This window comes from Nicotiana tomentosiformis, chromosome 1 (genome assembly GCF_000390325.3).
Source record: "Nicotiana tomentosiformis chromosome 1, ASM39032v3, whole genome shotgun sequence".
Taxonomy (NCBI): domain Eukaryota; kingdom Viridiplantae; phylum Streptophyta; class Magnoliopsida; order Solanales; family Solanaceae; genus Nicotiana; species Nicotiana tomentosiformis.
This window is the reverse complement of record NC_090812.1, coordinates 13874749-13888602: the sequence shown is the minus strand read 5'-3', so window position 1 is coordinate 13888602 and position 13854 is coordinate 13874749.

Here is a 13854-nt window from a genome sequence, read left to right as displayed (position 1 = left end):
TGATAAAACCACTCAAGCCTGTATATCAATCCCCAGACCCCACTAGTGAGATTTCAATGGGTCGTTGTTGTTGTTGTTAAAAGATGGTTACATTTCAATATATGGAATTAATCACCTGCTGAAAAATAAAGTAAATGAGTCGTTATAATAAGTTAAATTACCTTAATATATTGTAAAAAGTCTCTACACAGTATAGCCTTCTAGTAAAGAAAATTAATTAAATCTCCCATTCTTTCCCCCTTAGCGATGTAAAGAAGAAAAAAAGAGATTATAGTTCCATCTTCTCAATTGGAAAGATTGAGAAGATTACATGTTTTTTGCAAATATGTATTGTAAACATGTTTTTTGCAAATATATATTGTATTATGTATGTCATCTTGTCTAGAATTCCCACTGAAATATTACTGTATTACATAAATAATGTCAAGACTTTTCTTTCTCTTTGTTTCCTTATGTGCTCCTCGATTACATGTTTCTCTTTGCTTGCGAAATATAAAAATTATACACTAGCTAGTATGAGTTAATCTCTATAATATGATATACCCTCTTTACCTTTGCTGTTTTTGGCCCCATGCAAGATGAGTAATTCTTGGCGAAATAGATAGACGGAAGGTTGAAACGCTTACATAATTACGTTGTAATAGTCTGAGCGTTGGTGTCTCTTGCCGAATAATTCTATTTATCTCTACATGTTATATATATAGGAGAAGAAAATGTCTAAAATTTTATTCAAACTAGTAAATTTATCCGCGCTTTCGCGCGATAATAAAAGACAATATTCATAAATTTGAAAGGATTTGTTGTTATTGTTTACCCGAAAAATCGGATAATGTTAAATTTAGGTATGGTTTTAAGGATACGTAAATTTCTTTGATACAAAAATAATAATACTAATATTTTCACTATGAAACTGGGGATGATGAACAAGGAAATTGAATAAGTTGAAACGAAACAAGCACAAAGAAAATCTCAATGTATGTGAGAAAATGATGTGTTTATTGCAGTGTGCCTCTTTAGCTTACAAGGATGCTCCCTTTTATAATAGAGGGTCATTGCTTTATCTATAACAACATAATAAAATAATGCATATAGTGGAGGACCCATGATGATTTGTCTCTTCATCGGTTCTCGCCAAGATTCTCTTTCTTGGTGCGGTTGTAACGGCTCTTGTTTCCGAGCTTGATACTGACTCGAGCTCGGTATTAGATCGAGCCCCCGGTCTTGGTTCGAGCTCGATTCTGCCTTGGGACATCGATATTCGAGGCGAGTGTTGGTCGGTCTAGGCATCTTTGATGAACTACGAATTGTCTCGTAGTTCGATTTGGATATGGGCTCGATAATGATACCGAGTCTTGCCGTTGATCGGTCTATTGGCTCGAAGCTCGACGTCCCTACTTCGAAATTTGATCGAGCTCATCATGTAGATATCCTTCGATCGAAACGTCATCGTCTCGACCGGTCTTTATGACTGAGGATCGGTTTTGACCGTACACAGATAGTCCCCTCGTTTCTCGAAAAAGGATGTGGCGAGAAACGATATGATTTCCCTACGGCTCGATCAAATTTATGCTGTAATTTTTATCGGTCCCGACCATGACGTATGTGATAGCTGTCCCATCGGCTCAGTTTTATCGAGGCATTTAATACGTGTCAGACGGTGGTCGGCCACCGCTGATACTGAACCGTCAAGCCTCAGTCTATAAATAGCCTTTCCATACAACCTTTACCACTTTGGCGCCTTCTCTTCTTCCAAATTCTCTTATTTATCCTCTCCATTTCGTTGCTTCAGATCCGCCCACACCAGAGTTTTGGTGTTGTCAATTTTTCACTTTCTTTTGCATTCTTTCCTCTCGTACCAATGGCGAAAACTTCAAAAATCGTACCTCAGAAGGAGAAAGCTTCTTCCTCGCGGCCATCCGATGATAAGGCGCCGGCGGAGCCGTCCGTTCACGACTATGTTCCTGGCCCGTGCATTCTGAAGATCGACTTTAAGGTTGAGAATCCTTCATCCGTTCCGGGTCGATGCGAGCACGTGTCGATGTACATGTGCTCTATAACGGAGGGTCATCTCGAGGCCGTCAGAAAAGACTGCAGCTGGGGTCCCGAGGTTGTATTGCAGATCCCATCTCCCGAAGAGAACGTCACCACTCATGTGGAGGGTTTTTTAAGTGTTTACACTTATCCCTACACATTGGGACCCCTCGACCCGATGATTATTGACTTCTATAAAAGATATCAGGTCACCCTCGGTCAAATTCATCCCTCTTTATGGCGTATAGTGATCTTACTGCGCTTCTTCTCTACCAAAGTCAGGGGGGGTGGATTTTTCTCTGAACCACCTCATATGATTGTACCGACCTCAGATTTTTCGAGGACTAATCAGACTTCATCGTCGGGCATCAAAGGCTTTAATGTTGAGCATCGATGAAACAAGGATCAGGGTTGGATGGGTCGTTATATTCGAGTGAGGACCCATGATCTTATTCCGGAAGAGAAGATGTCGTTCCCCGAAGAATGAAATTTTGACCGTAAGTGATTCTTGATTGCTTTTCGTGTCCTTTTCCGATTTTTTTTTGATGTCTTCCCTGATATTCAGCTACCCCTTGGATGCCACAAGCGGTACCTGACCTCGAGGATTGGGTTCGGAAGTTAGCCTCGACTTCCTTTTATGCCGAACGCGCTTGGCGTGATTTGGCTAAAGGTAGATGGGATGACAATAACCATGGTGAGGTTTGTTTCTTGTTTCCTTCGAAGTATACTTTGCATTCTATTTGTTACCAATTTTCTCTTGTGCATGTGTAACCAGGGATGCCGCTTTGAGGCCTTCGAGTGGCGAAGAAGGAGACAAGTCCCTGGTCCCGCAACCGGGGAAGGGTAAGAAGCGAAGAGCTACCTCTCGGTCTGAGGACCCCAAGCCCAAAACTCAGAGGGTGAGGAGAAAAGCAATTGCCCTTTCGATTGACTCGGTCCAACGACTGAGAGAAGAAGAAGAAGATAAATCCTCGGCTTTGGTAATCCGATCTGCGGAGGCCATCGAGGTTGCTAGAGCTCCCGAACCGATGGCAGTTGTGCCTGTCGGGGTTGTGTCTAAAATTTCGAGTCTCGATCGGAGTGCTCCAAGTGATTTGCTCGGGGTTATGATAATAGGTCATTCGCCTTCTCTCCCAACTTTTTCTGAAGAGACTTTAAAGGAAGCTCGAGAATTGAAGACTCCCGATATTGGGGCAGGCTCTGGTGTAGGGGACCCTTTTATGGATTGCTTTACTGGAGTCGATGATGTTTCCGATATCGGTGACGCTTCTTTTTTATTAGAGGAGGCTCAGCGTTTCATTACTGGGGTAATGATTCTTCCACACTTGGTTTCTTTGTTCTTTTCCATACTTGACTTGTGTTTCTTACTGCGTAGGCCATTAGTAGGTTTCGAGTTGATATTAGCCAGTGTGAGGCCGAGCTCCGGAAGGTCTCAGGTGAGAAAGACCCCCTGCGGCTTCTTTGCAGCCAAAAGGACGAGGCTATAAAGGATCTCCAAGCGGATTTGACTAAGGTTCATGAAGAAAAGGTCGAGCTTGATAAGCAGGTGAGCCTCATTCTGTTAAAGTATGGGTCTGACTCAACTGTGGAAGTTAACCCTTTGTTGTCTCAGTTGCAGCAAAAGATCGAAAAGATTCTAGTTACTTCGAGAAAAAGTTGATCAAATCCGAGCTGAATGCAATCGATGGAAGGAGACTATCGACTGCCTGGCTGCGGAAAAAGAAACCATCTTGACAAAAATTTTATCGGCCGACATTCAACTTCGAAGTGTCAAGCTAAAGGGGCCGGTTCAAGCTAAGAAGATCGATGAGCTTGAAACACGGCTTGCTGAGGCTAAGGCGGAGGTTGAGTCGTCGAAAAATTTGGCGGATAAGTCCATTGTTGTATATCGGGTTGATGATGAGGCTGCTCAAATGGAGGCCCGGGAGGCTGCGAATACTGCCAATGCTCGAGCTCATTGGTTTGCCGAACTTGCTAAGTGTAGGTATCGGAGGGAGACCCTCGAGGAGATACACGCTCGAGGTTTCGACCTTACTGAAGAGATAAGAAAAGGCAAAAGAGCTCGAAGCGGAAGCTGAAGCCTTGGCTTCTGATGATGATGATAGCAAAAGCGAATCCAAGGATGGGGAAAAGCTCGACAGTAGAGTGAATACTCCGGTGGGTGACCAGAAAGCTTAGTTTTTAATTCTTCACGTTTGTAAATTAATCATGCAGACAATCTTGTCTATATATATAACAAGGTCGACTTGTTTTTGTTTTGTGAAGGCCTTTAATCAAATGTTGATCTCGTAGTCTCTCTGATCGATCAAATTTGAAGTGATGTAGCCCTTAGGTTTGCTAGTTGAGTCGATGATTCAAACTTTGAAGAAACATAATCCGTAGGTGTAATGGTTGAGTTAATGTAAACTCAGAGTAAAAATAGCTTATTAATAGTCGAGTGAATGTTTCGAACTCGAAATAATGTAACCCATGGGCGTAATGGTCGAGTGAGTGCTTGCTCGAACTCGTAATAAAAGTAGCCCGTAGGCTTAATAGTCGAGTAAATGTTTTGAATTTTCGAACTCGAAATAATGTGGCCCGTAGGCGTAATGGTCGAGTGAGTGCTTGCTCGAGCTAGTAATAAAAGTAGCCCGTAGGCTTAATAGTCGAGTGAATGTTTAGAACTTTCGAACTCAAAATAATGTAGACCTTAGGCATAATGGTCGAGTGAGTGCTTGCTCGAGCTCGTAATAAAAGTAGCCCATAGGCTTAATAGTTGAGTGAATGTTTCGAACTCGAAACAATGTAGCCCGTAGGCGTAATGGTCGAGTGAGTGCTTGCTCGAACTCGTAGTAAAAGTAGCCCGTAGGCTTAATAGTCGAGTGAATGTTTCGAACTCAAAACAATGTAGCCCGTAGGTATAATGGTCGAGTGAGTGTTTGCTCGAACTCATAATAAAAGTAGCCCGGAGGCTTAATAGTCGAGTGAGTATTTCAAACTCGAAATGATGAAACCCGTGGGCGTGATGGTCGAGTGAGTGTTTTGCTCGAACTCGTAATAAAAGTAGCCCGTAAGCGTAATAGTCGAGTGAATCTTAATTCTGGTTGCACAATAAATCTCAAGTCATAGTACATGTGGTCATGTTTTGCGCCTATGTTCAGGCCACTCTACATGAGCATGCTTCGTTTTGACCATTTTGGCTCTTACAATTTTTCATGTTGGAACCCTATTGTTGTGAAATGACTTTCTTGCATCTGAACTTGATGTATTTGAGGGCCTGATGCCCCCCGGTATTCGAGGTCGATTGGAAAGAGGCCTCAGATACTGTTAAAAGTGTAGCACGATCGATGATTTCCTCATTAAAAAACCTTGCCGAAAAACCCATTTGGGATAAAACCGGTCTAAGGGAAAAATAGTGTAACACGTGCCTTTAGGCGAAAGATCCACCTCAGCTCTTGTTCGGACTTCTGCAGGGGTCAGTTAAATGAATATTGAAAGGTTATACCTTAGCAGTAGTACCATTTTAGATTTGATACATTCCAACTGCTTGATAGTTGTTTGCCATTTATGATGCCGAGCCTGTATGATCCCTTTCCGACATTCTCGGGCACCTGATATGGTCCTTCTCAGTTCGGTCCTAATTTTCCTTCGTTTGGGTTCCGGGTATTGACTGTGACTTTTCTTAAAACTAAGTCCCCGGGCTTGAAATGGAGAAGCTTAGTTCTTCGATTACAATACCTTTCGATTCGTTGCTTTTGGGCGGCCAATCAGACGAGGGCAGCTTCTCGTCCTTCGTCCGATAATTCAAGGCTGGTGTTCATAGTCTTGTTATTTGATTCTTCCGTCATGAATCAAAATCTGGGACTAGGTTCACCGACTTCGACTGGTATCAATGTTTCAGAACCATATACTAAGGAGAATGGGGTCGCCCCCGTACTTGATTTTGATGTTGTCCGGTATGCCTAAAGGACTTCGGGCAGGATTTCTCTCCATTTTCCCTTAGCGTCGTTCAACCTCTTCTTCAAGTTTTGAAGAATAGTCTTGTTCGTTGATTCGGCTTGTCCGTTCCCACTGGGGTGGTATGACGTTGATAGTATCCTTCTTATTTTGTGATCTTCGAAGAATTTTGTGACTTTGCTGCCAACGAATTGCTTCCTATTGTCGCTTACTATTTCGGTGGGTATCACGAATCGACATATGATATGATCCCAAATTAAGTCTATAACTTCTTTCTCCCTTATTTTCTCAAACGCATGCGCTTCAACCCATTTAGAAAAATAGTCAATCATAAATAAAATGAATTTGGCTTTACCTAGGGTCAATGGCAGAGGGCCGACAATGTCCATTCCCCATATCATGAACGGCCATGGGGATAGGACTGAGTGAAGTTGCTCTCCGGGTTGATGGATCATCGGTGCAAACCTTTGACATTTATCACATTTATGAACAAATTCTTTCGCATCTTTGCCCATATCGATCCAATAATACCCCACTCTGATCACTTTTCGAACTAATGCGTCGGCACCAGAGTGATTCCCACAAATGCCCTCGTGTATTTCCCGTAGGATGTACTTGGTATCTCCCGGACCTAAGCATATTGCCATCGGTCCATCGAATGTCTTTCAATATAGTGTTCCGTCTGTGGCCAACGTAAATCGAGCAGCTTTAGTCCGTAGGGTCCTCGAATCTTTATGGTCTGGTGGGAGCTTTCTGTTTTTTAAGTATTCAATATACTTGTTTCTCCAATCCAAGGTTAAGCTAGTAGAATTTATCTCGGCGTGCCCATCTTCGATTAACGATCTTGAAGAACGACAGTCCCCGAGTTCGAATCATCTACCTCGACCGACGATCCCAAATTCGCAAGCGTATCGGCCTCATTATTCTGTTCTCGTGCAACATGTCGTAGAGTCCATTGTTTGAAATGGTGCAAAGTGATAAGCAGTTTATCCAAATACCTTTGCATTCTACTTTCCCGGACTTCGAAGGTTTTGTTTACTTGACTCACCACCAGCAAAGAGTCACAATTAGCCTCAATGACCTCTGCTCCCAAGTTTCTAGCTAGCTCGAGACCTGCAATCATGGCTTCATACTCGGCCTCGTTGTTAGTTAACCTGATAGTTTTAATAGCTTGCCTAATAATGTTGCCCGTGGGGGGTTTCAAAACTATGCCTATCCTGAACCCCTTTTCGTTCGAATCCCTTTCCGTAAAAGGGATCCATATCCCTGACGACATACCTAATTTTAACAGGAGTTCTTTTTCGGCTTCGGGTACGAGGGTGGGCGTGAAGTCGGCCACGAAGTCTGCTAAAATTTGAGATTTGACGGTCGTACGGGGTTGATATTCGATATCATACCCACTGAGTTCGATGGCCCATTTGGCCAATCGGCATGATAGTTCGGGCCTATGTAAAATATTACGGAGTGGGCAGGTGGTCAATACGCTTATGGGGTGACGTTGAAAATACGGTCTTAACTTTCTAGAGGCGCTTATCAGCACAAGTGCTAATTTTTCTAAGTGAGGATACCTATTTTTCGCTTCTCCTAAGGTCCGACTTACGTAATAAATGGAAAATTTCGTACCTTGCTCTTCTCGAACCAGGACACTGCTTACAGCGACTTCCGATACCGCCAAGTACAAGTAAAGTTTTTCGTTGGTTTTAGGAGTGTGAAGTAGTGGTGGGCTCGATAGATATCGTTTTAATTCCTGTAATGCTTGTTGTCATTCTGGTGTCCAAGAGAAGTCGTTCTTCTTTTTGAGTAGAGAGAAAATTTTGTGACTTCGATATGATGATTTTGAAATGAATCGGCCTAAGGATGCAATTCTTCCTGTTAACCTTTGTACGACTTTCACGCTGTCCACGATGGTGATGTCCTCGATAGCCTTGATTTTTTCGGGGTTAATCTCGATTCTCCAATTTGACACCATGAAGCCGAGGAACTTGCCCGAACCGACCCCGAAAGCATATTTTTCGGGGTTGAGCTTCATGTTGTATTTCCTCAGAATCTCGAACGTTTCCTGCAAATGGGTCAAATGGTCCTCTGCGCGTAGGGACTTAACTAGCATGTCATCAATATAGACTTCCATCGATTCACCTATTTGTTTTTCGAATATTTTATTTACTAAGCGTTGATAAGTAGCTCCTGCATTTTTTAGCCCGAAGAAAATTACATTATAATAATATGTTCCATATCTGGTCACAAATGAAGTCTTTTCCTGGTCCTCCGGGTTCATCTGAATTTGATTATACCCGGAATAGGCATCGAGAAAGGTGAGGATCTCGTGGCCGGCTGTGGCATCGATTATGCGATCGATGTTGGGCAGTGGAAAGGAATCTTTGGGGAATGCTTTGTTCAAATCCTTATAGTCCACACACATTCTAAGTTTGTTCCCTTTTTTAGGCACTACAACCATATTGGCTAATCATTCGGGGTATTTCACCTCTCGAATAGACCCTATTTTGAGAAGTTTAGTTACCTCACCCTTTATAAATGCGTGCTTTACCTCCGATTGGGGTCTTCTTTTTTGCTTCACCAGTTTGAACCTAGGGTCAAAGCTCAGCCGATACGTCGTTATGTCCGGTGGTATCCCTGTTATATCTAAATGGGACCAGGCAAAACAGTCGATGTTATCGATAAGAAATTGAATGAGTTTCTTCCTAAGTCCGGGGCTCAAACCCGTTCCCAGGTATACCTTTCGTTCGGGCAAGTGTTCGATTAGTATGATTTGCTCTAGTTCCTCAATTGTTGATTTAGTGGCATAAGAATCATCGGGGGTCACGATGGATCGAGGGATCCATTGATCATCATCTTCTTCGATGTTCTGCTTACCTGGCTGGGTCGAAGCCGATGTCTGTGATTGCTATTTGGCGTTCTGTTCTTCGATTGTATCTCCTTCTAAACCCGTTCTTTTTATCGTTGAAGACAAATATATTGATTTTGCTTCTTCGATGAAGAACATTTCCTTTGCGGCCGGTTGTTCTCCGTACACTATTTTGACACCTCTCGATGTTGGGAATTTGAGGACCTGGTGTTGGGTCGAAGGTACAGCTCTCATGTTGTGGATCCACGGCCTTCCGAAAAAGGCGTTATATCTTATATCGCCTTCGATCACGTGAAACTTTGTTTTCTGGATGGTTCCGTCCATGTTTATCGATAGGATTATCTCGCCTTTGGTGATTTCACATGCCATATTGAATCCGTTTAGAACCAGAGTTGCGGGTATGACCTGGTTCCGCAGGCCAAACTCTTCTATGACCCTCGGTCTGATGATATTGGCCGAGCTACCTGGATCAATTAACACACGCTTAATTTTAATTTTATTCATGAGTACGGATATTACCAGTGCATCATTATGGGGTTGGATGATTCCCTCTGCATCTTCATCATTGAAAGACAAAGTCCGTATGAGTGTGTAATCTTGAGTTCAAAATCGCTTTTCCCTTACAATCGATGTTTTAGTGCGTTTAAGCACTGGTCCCTGAGGGGTATCGACGCCGCCGACGATCATGTAAATGACATGTTGCGGTTCTTCTAGCTCGTTTTGCTTGCCGAAGTCCTTGTTCTTGAAATGATTCTTCGCCCTATCACTAAGAAATTCCCGAAGGTGCCATTTGTTAAATAAGCGGGCTACTTCCTCTCTTAATTGCATGCAATCTTCTGTTTTGTGGCCATGGGTGCCATGATATTCGCACATTTAATTGGGATTCCTTTAGGCAGGATCGGTCTGCATGGGTCGAGGCCACCTGGTGTCTTGGATGCGTTCGATAGCCGACACGATGGCGGATACATCAATGTTGAAATTATATTCCGATAATCGAGGAACTTCTATAGGATCGGCATATTTATCAAAGCCGCTCTTGCTCATAAGTCCCCAAGAATTTTGCCCTCTATCAGTCCTTCGACTGTTCCGAACTGTATCACGTACTGAACCGTTGTTCACCCGATCTGTGACGTACGATTGATATCGGTCTCTGTTTGACCTAGGTTCTCCGTTGATCTCCCTCTGGATTTTAGTGGTTGTGTGGTTCTGATGCACGGGTCCATACGGAGCTCCCAATTGATCGTCCTCGACCCTGATTTTCGATTGATAACGGTTGTGTACATATGCCCAAGTTATTGCTGGGTACTCGATCAAATTTTGTTTCAACCGACGTGATGCTGTCGAACTTCGCTCGTTCAACCCTTGGGTGAAAGCTTGTACGGCCCAATCGTCTGTGACCGGTGGAAAATCCATGCGTTCCATTTGAAATCGGGATACGAATTCTCTCAGCATTTCGTTATCCCTTTGTTTTACTTTGAAGATGTCTGATTTCCTTGTAGCAACTTTTATGGCACCAGCATGTGTTTTTATAAACGAATTTGCTAACATGGCAAAAGAATCGATGGAGTTTGGTGGTAAGTTGTGATACCAGATCATTGCTCCCTTTGCGAGGGTCTCTCCGAACTTTTTCAACAACACGGATTCGATCTCATCGTCCTCCAAATTGTTGCCTTTGATGGCACATGTTTAGGAGGTGATATGTTCGTTGGGATCGGTCGTACCATTATATTTGGGAATTTCGGGCATACGGAATTTTTTGGGGATTGGTTTTGGGGCCGCGCTTGAGGGAAAAGGCTTTTGTATAAATTTTTTCGAATCAAGCCCTTTTATCATACCCGTTGAATTTCCCTCATAGATTTGGTATTTTTGAAGTGAAAATTTGGGGATTTTTGACCCATATATTGGAGAGTAATAATAGGAGATTTGAGTGACGATTTGGTGTCGAAATTTAATAATTTTGGTAGAGTTGGACTCGTAGTTGAATGGTTGTTCGGTTTTTTTTAAATTTTATCAGATTTCGAGATGTGGGCCCGAGGTTGACTTTTTGAGTTGACTTTTTTACTTTTGTAAAAGAACTTAACTTATTCATATGGAATTATCCTATAGATCGTGTTCGACCCTAGCATTATACATTTTCACTTTCTTGTCGTTGGCTTCGACTCGTTTTGTGAGTTCCTCGAGCAATTTAGCAATTTCAGGAGCGGTCCCCGATTCTTGCTCGTTTGATTTCACTATGGCGGGCTCCGTTCTGGGGGTGACTTCTCGAAGAAGTGGATTGGAGTTCGGCCTACTTTGTGTATGAGTTTGGCTCTGCAACTGAGCTATCGCTGCTTGTTGGGCTTGTAGAATTTCAAAAATCATACGCAAGCTGACCCCGATTTCCCCCATGCTGTGGGTGCCTCGGGCTATGGGTCGAGCACCGCCCTGAATACTTCTTTCCGATTCGGAACGCTGATTCGTCTCCAGAGCTATTTGTGAATTGACATCCAATGGTACTTCGGCTCGAATTTCGGGTTCTTCGATTCGAGCCTCGTTGCCATCGTCAGGTAACCTTCCGGCCCCGGGCGCCAAGTTGTTGGTTTCATCTTGAAGGCCAGCTTCAAGGTCGATAGGTAGGGCCATTGCTGACTTGAAGTTGTAAGCTGGAGTGTACTGTAGATTTATATCAAACAATCACTGTTACCCTTAGCCCCAAGGTGGGTGCCAAACTGTTTACCCAAAAAATCGGATAACGTTAAATTTAGGTATGGTTCTAAGGATACGTAAATTTCTTTAATACAAAAATAACAATACTAATATTTTCATTATGAAAATGGGGATGATGAATAGGGAAATTGAATAAGTTGAGACGAAACAAGCACAAAGAAAATCTCAATGTATGTGAGAAAATGATGTGTTTATTGCAGTGTGCCCCTTTAGCTTACAAGGATGCTCCCTTTTATAATAGAGGGTCATTGCTTTATCTATAACAACATAATAAAATAATGCATATAGTGGAGGACCTATGATGATTTGTCTCTTCATCGGTTCTCGCCAAGATTCTCTTTCTTGGTGCGGTTGTAACGGCTCTTATTTCCGAGCTTGATACTGACTCGAGCTCGGTATTAGATCGAGCCCCCAGTCTTGGTTCGAGCTCATTTCTGCCTTGGGGCATCGATATTCGAGGCGAGTGTTGGTCGGTCTAGGCATTTTTGATGAACTACGAATTGTCTCGTAGTTCGATTTGGATATGGGCTCGATAATGATACCGAGTCTTGCCGTTGATCGGTCTATTGGCTCGAAACTCGACGTCCCTACTTCGGAATTCGACCGAGCTCATCATGTAGATATCCTTCGATCGAAACGTCATCGTCTAGACCGGTCTTTATGACTGAGGATCGATTTTGACCGTACACAGTTATAAATTCAATTGAGATGTAAAGGTTAGTTTTTAATATGCATACAAATATTAATTACTTAAACTTGATTAAGTCACAAACATAAATATTTTTAAAGCCACGTAAGGGTATGATTCTATAAGAACCATACATATCCATACGTAGTGCTGATACATATTTAATCAATGAGCTTTTCGGTTTCTTGAAAAATGAAAAGAAGTTTCAACAAAAATTGAACTATTATTATTTTTAGACATAATAAATGTCTTTGTCTAACATTTGTTTGACATGTACATATTTAAGTCTGATCTTATCAAATATTTTTCGAAAGTTCCTCGTGTGATCAACTTGCAAGCATGAAACTTAGGTTGTTGTTCTCTTCTTTACCTTTTTTTTCTTTCTTTTTTCTTTTCGCTTTCTTTCAATTATCCCCTCTTTAATAATATTTTATAGCATTATCTCAAAGAAAAAGTCATCATTTATGAAGTATGTAAGTACGTAATTTTTGACCCGCGCAACTTTTAAAAATTAATATTTATTTATTTTTATTTTAATAGGATTTCAGTCAACTTTTAATTTTAATTAAAAAAAACATAAGTTTAAAAATACAAAAATAATTTTATGATACTTCTTCTCCTATTAATTAGTATATTTGGTAGTATTTTTATTTTTATTTTTTGTTCAAGAAAGAATTGAATTTGATCCAATTGGAAACTCATTTTCGAATTTAGTGGCCCAGCAAAACAAAAACTCATTCTTCTCGCCTCATTAATCACTCTCCACTTAAATGCAAAATTTAATCTTAGCCATCAATTCCCCTCCAATCTAATGGCTCATGTCAATTCTTACACCCATATTTAAATCCAATTATAACCAAACTCTAACGTGTTTTAATTAGAGAACTAATCTCCAAATGAAGAGCCGCCAAAGCTAATTCCTCCAACTTTTGAATTTCCAAAATTTCTACATCCATGAAAAACGGCAGCTTCCCCATTTTTTGAGACCTCAAACTAAAAACGGCAGATCGTCTCTTTGAACAGAAAGACCGCCGACCTCACCCCCAAATTCTAAAAAATCGGGACACCCCTAAATCGGCAGCCTCTTTTCCTTCATTCCCATTAAGAGAGGACCCCTTCCTCTCAAAAGATCTTCAACCACAAAAACAACCCCATTTTCCTTAAGCAGCAGCAACAAAACAGCCCAGTTACCCAGCGAAAATCTGCTCGAAAAAACAATCAAACACAGCCATGTAACTCACCACAGCAACACCGTATACACGGATACAACATCTCAAAGTTCGTTCGTGGTTCGAGTCGCCGGTCCGATTGGTTTTCTGTTGGGTCTCGTTGTTGTTCTTTGGTCGAATCCTCGTTTGTTCACTTTTGTACAAGATTCAAGCTTCTTCGCTTAAAAGGGAATTCACTGTTAAGGTCTATCTCATTTCCCTTTCTCATTTTGATAATTTATATGTGAATGAAATATAATAAGAGCCACTAAATTTTGTTTAAGTTTTATTGGTGAAGGGATTTGAATTTTCTTAGTTGAATCATGGTTTATAAAAATTTGATTTCTGTTTAATCAAAATTTAATTTCGATTGAGCTGCTGTTCGTGATTCTTAGTTGAAGCAACTAGTTTAATTTCCAAGA